This window comes from Mandrillus leucophaeus, unplaced genomic scaffold (assembly GCF_000951045.1).
Source record: "Mandrillus leucophaeus isolate KB7577 unplaced genomic scaffold, Mleu.le_1.0 Scaffold80, whole genome shotgun sequence".
NCBI lineage: Eukaryota > Metazoa > Chordata > Mammalia > Primates > Cercopithecidae > Mandrillus > Mandrillus leucophaeus.
The window spans coordinates 7,700,877-7,707,507 of NW_012108697.1; the positions used below are offsets into that span (position 1 = coordinate 7,700,877).

A 6,631-nucleotide genomic window follows, 5' to 3' on the forward strand; every position below is an offset into this window, starting at 1 on the left:
GTGAGGACACAGAGGAAAGATGGCTGTCTACAAACCAGGAAATGGGCCCTCACCAGAGACAGAATCTGCCAGTGCCTTGATCTTGGACTTTCCCACATCCAGAACTAGCAGAAATAAAGTTCTGTTGTTTTTAAGTTACTCAGTTGAGAGTATGTTGTTCTAGCAGCCTGAACAGACCAAGTCAATTTCCTTGGCCACATCACAGGTTTTCTAAACGTCGGCTCTCTCTTCCATATAATGAGAATTATAATGCCTACTCCATAAAATAGCTGAAATGAGATAATTTAATTTTTCAGCTACTTGTTTTAAAAGATTAAAACAAATTCTTAAAGCTGGCCCAGGTTGAACCTCTAGTTTAACAGGAACAGTGAGCTGATGGATGTCAACTCAAAAAAAGAAGCTTCATGGAAAATGATCCAAGAGCTGTGCTTTTTCATATAGATAGCACTAAAAATATAATAACATTAAGACGAGTCAAAGAAAAAAAATTGGAGATGGCTCCTTTAGATAACAATTTCTCATAAATCATTGCCAATGAGAAACGTCTGTTAACCTTCATCAAAGAAGTTTTATAAACACTCACTCATTAAAATAAAATACACACACATAATGTATATGTGATACGTAATTTCCTATGAAACCAGACCAGAAAAAGAGGGCTGGGGAAATTGAATACCTTTGTTTTTGAAGACTTGGGCAATAACTATTTTTCTCCACCCTCAATCTATATGTAAATACTGAAAAAGTAACCTGTTTGTGTCTATGTTGGGTACAATGTAGAGTGAAATACGTTAGGGTACTCAAATGTTTAGCAATCACCACCTCAATATTTACTGCATTATTCTAGAATTCTGTGCCAGCCAGTCTCTAAGGTGTAACCCCATAAGCTCCATTACACTTATAAGCAACCATGGATAGGCAAGGAGGGTAGAAGTTATTTTAGACAGTTCTTAATTGGTGTTACTGGTTAGACAAAGATATACTCTTCTCACTCTTTCAAGAAGTAAACTAGATGAAAGAGGTTTAATGTACAATTCATATTTTACAGCATAAACAATATCATTCATAAGTTATTTGCTTCATAGTCTGGTAACTACATGCTTCTTTCGAAAACCCTCCTTTAAAGTTAGAAACGTTAAGTTATTTAAAGTAGAAAGTTATTCAATCAGTTCAATAATATTTAAATTCAAATTGCAGGATTAATTATGGTGGCTACAATCTGAAAACTCAACTAAGTAAGGTAGGAGGAAGTGAGGGCAAAGTCTTCAGTGTCCAAAGGAAAGTAATTTTTACTTCATTTATTTTATTACTCTGGAGTTAACCGCTATAAAATCAGAGCCCATGTAATGAAGGCTGAATATTAGGGGAAACCCTGGGCACATTCTTATGAAATAAACTTCAATACTAAATGCCTTATCATGATTTGGCATAATGAAATCTATATCTGTGTACCAAGAATATTCATAAAATGCAAACTATTAATTTTGAATGTCCATGACTGCTATTATTAAAGATCTAGAAACAAGTACAACATGATAATGTGTATCTCTCCTGGAAAGTTTCTGGAAATTAAACGTCATATACAAACATCGTGAAAACTACTAGGCTGGATAACCATCGCATACGACAAACAATAAAATTCTCAGTTTCTTAACTGAGTTTCCAACTTTTATTTCATTTTATTTTTATCCACCCTTACTTTTTATGGTCTCTTGCCTGCTTTATGACAATCTGGAGACCTTTTCACATTTGAAAATAAATGGTCTTGAGCTACTGCCATCCAAGCTGTTGCCTTATTTTGAGGGCAAGTTGATTTCTAAGTTTAGCTTAAACTAAAAAAAAAAAAAAAAAAAAAAAACCACACACACACACAAAACAAACAAACAAAACACCTCCCTCAAATTCCAGACATACAGAATTTTCTAGAAATCCGAAAACTTTCCTGGTAAGAGCCCAAATTATCAGCGTTCACTTTTAACTATCTGCTTTGTTCTCAGCAGAATCCCAGCCTCAAACTCCAGTATCGGCCTCCTGTAATCCAGTAATTTCTTCCCTCCCTCCATAAAGGAAAGGCTAAGAGTTTATTTTTCTTCTTGCAATAGGGGCGTGATGGGGGCGTGGATGGAAGGTGTAGTTGTACTGGGATATCTGACCTACCTAGGACTGCTCACAGTACACACACACACACACACACACACACACACACACATCACTTCCTACACTGGGTCTTTTAGAAGATGCTGGAGTGCTGGAGTGCCCTGTCCGGAAATACACAGACAAGTTCTTTAAAAAAAAAAAAAAGAAGAAGAAGAAGAAGAAGGAAAACAAACAAAAAACTCCACAAGGAATACACTAAGGGCATGTATTGCAGATTACCTGTAAATGTAAACTTTTTAATCGTTGAACCCCAGATACTATATTTTAACCCCTTCCCCTTTTGGTGTGATCTTCAGCTTCACACATGGTGGCCAAGGAGTTGGGAAATAGAGATTTGGAGAAAACTATTCAGTGGTCTGGTGTGCAGCATGAAATGGTGAAGCCAGATCCCTCAGCAGGTGACGGAAGGCGCGCAGCGCTTCCCAGTCCTGAAGCCCCACCCGCCCCCACATTGCAACAGACCAACCAACAGGCTTCGGAACATTCCCCTTATCCCCAGTCACATGGGAACCTCACAACGCCTGCTGTGCGGGCCAGACCATTGGACAGTGGCTGATTCTGTGCGAAGTGGCCTCCGCTCCTGCACCTGGTCGCGGTGGCTGCGCCCACATCTCCCGCTAGAATCCAGAACTTAGGGCTCAGCTGGGTTGGGAAGCCGCCGCCGGCGCCCACTTTTCCCATCGCGGGGGCGGAGAGCAGCGGAGAGAGGGGTCCCAGACGCAAGGTAGCTAGCTGCGCACGGCTCTGCGCTGCAGGGTGTCGGGGGCTGGCGCTCAGGACCCCAGCTCCATCCAAGCTGGGCCGTGGTGGGGGCAGGCGGAGGTGGGGGCAGGCGGAGGTGGCTCCAGGCAGGTGGCGGCCTCTCGCCCGGGCTGGGTTTGTGCCAAGCGCGGGTCTGGACGGAGCCAGCCGCCACCGCGCGGAGGTGGAGCTGAGCTGAAGTCACTGGCTGAGCGGGCGCGGGCGCTGGCGGGCGACGCGGGAAGAGGGGCGGGCGCTGCCAGGGTTCCGGGCACTGGAGGCGCAGTCGGCGACCTCTCCTCGGCCTCGCAGGGGCTGCCTCTGCCTCTCCCCGCTGCCTACTCTGCGCCCCCTCAGCCGCGGGTCCCCCCCGCTGAGTCCGCGCACCCTGCCCGCGGGGACGGTCGACCCCGGACTCCTGGAGGGTCGATGTATCGGAGTTGGGAAGGGGCTTTACTCTGCCATCTCATTCCCAATGACTGGACACCTCTACCTGGCTTTTAACTCGGGCTCCGTGTTCTGGCCTGTGGGAAACCCTACAAAGGAAGACCTCAAAAACAATGTTGGATCCTTTGGGCACATATACACACAACATGCTCAAAAGATGATCTAAGACAACAATTATCACACTCTATGATCGATGAGGTTACAGCTGGTTAGTGGTGAAATCGGGTTGGAAACCAGTCTGATACCTGATTATTTTACACTATTTCTCTTAACTTTTAATAGGTGCATGTATTGCAGCTATTTTTAATTTGAATAGCAATTTATTTGAAGAAATAATTCTTCAAACTAATTAAGAATGCTATGCTAGTTTATGCTAAAGGAAAAATATCCATATTCTCCTTTGAAAGTTTTCCATTTTTTGGAGACATTATTTTAGAGTACAGCATAGTCTCTCTTCCTTTAATGCTTCTGTATTCATTCAGGTAAATACTACCCTTAGTTTTCTTCCTTCTCATTTTTAGGTTTTTCCCTTCCTTGATGGTTACATGACTTTAGCACAAATATATGTCTCACAAATTAGAACAGTGACTTATTGGCTAAATGCTGCACCTCGTGATACCATTTGATAAAATATCTTCTATTTTAGATTGTTTTTATAAAGAAACGAGAGAAAACTAGAGGAAGAGCAAAGATGCTGGTTCTTTTCACACGCTACCCAGGGAATGATGGTACTGTCCTTTAAAATATTGCCACGCATCAACAAATTCTGGAATAGGCCTGAAACCAATCATTGTATCTCTGCTTAAATTCCAAACTACAGTGGCTTAAGAAGAGCGCTTAAGTTCTCCTATTTATAAATATTTGACTAAGATCCTTTAATCAATTTACAAGGAAGTTGTAAAAGGTAAAACCACTTTATGAACAGCCTGAAAATAAAACATTATTTTCATGCATTATATAACTCGTCTCATCACAGTGTTAAATAGGTTCTGCATTTTTTTCTAAATTAGTAAATGTCACAGGTGCTCTGAAAGATAGGCAGGAAGAAGGAATTACCTGCATTCTTATAAAAAAATAAAAATAAAATACAGGTCTGGTGCCCCTGCCGCCTCCTGCAACGCCGCCACCGCCACTCCGCCATGACCACCGCTGCCTCCTGCCCTGCAGCCGCCACCACCGCCTGTGTTGACGCCGCCTCGGGACCGGTTGTATGATTAGGCCACAATCTTCAATGAGTAAACATATTGCTCAATGCTGTGGTGTTCTTGGTCACACATTTATGGAGTTTCTGAAGGGCAGTGGAGATTACTGCCAGGCACAGCACGACCTCTATGCAGACAAGTGAACTGTAGAAACTGATTAATACTCCATCAAGAAGCCCACATAAGAGTGGTTATCCTGGACATAGAAGGGTTGAATTGAAATCCACAGAGCATTTTACAAGAGTTCTGACCTGGATGGGGTAAACCTCAGTGCACTTCTTTTCTGGTGGCCTCAGTATTACTGGATTAAAGAATTGCTGCTGCTTGTTAGGAGGTTCATTTCATTTATCATTACTTACAACTTCATACTCAAGCACTGAGAGTTTCAGTGGAGTATGTTGAAGTAGACTTCAGTTTCTTTGCATCATTTCTGTATTCCAATTTTTAAAAAATTATTTCATAACCCTATTGAGTATTTTTTAACTAAATTAACATGGCTGGAATGAACCGCCCAGCTCCTGTGGAAGTCACATACAAGAACATAAGATTTCTTATTACACACAATCCAACCAATGTGACCTTAAACAAATTTATAGAGGAGCTTAAGAAGTATGGCGTTACCACAATAGTAAGAGTATGTGAAGCAACTTATGACATCACTCTTGTGGAGAAAGAAGGTATCCATGTTCTTGATTGACCTTTTGATGATGGTGCACCACCATCCAACCAGATTGTTGATGACTGGTTAAGCCTTGTAAAAATTAAGTTTCGTGAAGAACCTGGTTGTTGTATTGCTGTTCACTGTGTGGCAGGCCTTGGGAGAGCTCCAGTACTTGTTGCCCTAGCATTAATTGAAGGTGGAATGAAATATGAAGATGCAGTACAATTCATAAGACAAAAGCAGCATGGAGCTTTTAACAGCAAGCAACTTTTGTATTTGGAGAAGTATCGTCCTAAAATGCGGCTGCGTTTCAAAGATTCCAATGGTCATAGAAACAACTGTTGCATTCAATAAAATTGGAGTACCTAGTGCTATTGGAAGTGGAACTTGAGATAGGGCCTAATTTGTTATACATATTAGCCAACATGTTGGGTTAGTGCGTAAGTCTAATGTAGCTTCCATGGGAGTATTGAAAGGCAGTTTTACCAGGGCCACAAGCTAGACAGATTTGGCAACCTCTGTATTTGGGTTACAGTCAACCTATTTGGTTACTTGGCAAAAGATTCTCACTGTCAGCATATAAAATGTGCTTGTCATTTGTATCAATTGACCTTTCCCAAAATCATGCAGTATTGAGTTATGACTTGTTTCTATTCCCATGCCAGAATCTTATCAATACATAAGAAATTTAGGAAGACTAGGTGCCAAAATACCTAGCAAAATACTTGTATATTTTCAGTACCATACAGAACTAAAATCCCAGGAACTATGAACACTCTAGACCTTATGTGGTTTATTCCTTCAATCATTTCAAACATTGAAAATAGGGCTTACATGGTTATTTGCTCACTTTATGTTTACATCTCCCACACTCATACCAGTATACATCAGGTTTGCCTAACCATTGATTTTTTTTTTTTTACCAAGTCTTACAGTGATTATTTAATGTGTTTCTATAAATCTCACTTTGTGCTATTATTTTAAAAAACTCCATTTTGAAAATCTACATTGTACAGAAGCACATTTCTTTAATGTCTTCAGACAAAAAAGCGTTACATTAATTTAATGTTTGCACTTTGAGGTTCAACTTAACAAGGCGGGCCCGAGAAAAGAATTGGAGGGGGCTATTAATTATTTTTAGCAAAATGTTGCCTTTGTCTTGTGCAGAACATGTAGAATATGCTCTTTAATTTAGCAAAACATTTTTAAAAGGTAGAGATGCTTTCTTATTGTAATCATAAACTTCCTGAAATTATTGTAATGTTTTTCCATACTTATCAGAAGTGTGTTCGCCAACTTATTTTTGTTTGAAAGTGTAATTTTTTTTACCTTCCCAGCCTCTCTTGCAAAAAAAGAAGTGGGTTTCTGCTAATGAATTGAGCAGACATCTAATATTTTATATGCCTTTTGAGCTGTGTAACTT

The 6,631-nt window shown here is 40.7% G+C and overlaps 1 pseudogene across 1 annotated transcript; it reads left to right on the forward strand.

Annotated features, from left to right (window-relative positions):
• The first annotated feature begins 4,442 nt into the window (after positions 1-4,442).
• On the forward strand, positions 4,443-5,933 carry LOC105530161 (annotated as a pseudogene). Its single transcript, XR_001004604.1, has one exon. The product of XR_001004604.1 is annotated as a protein tyrosine phosphatase type IVA 1 pseudogene (transcript).
• Positions 5,934-6,631: the final 698 nt, after the last annotated feature.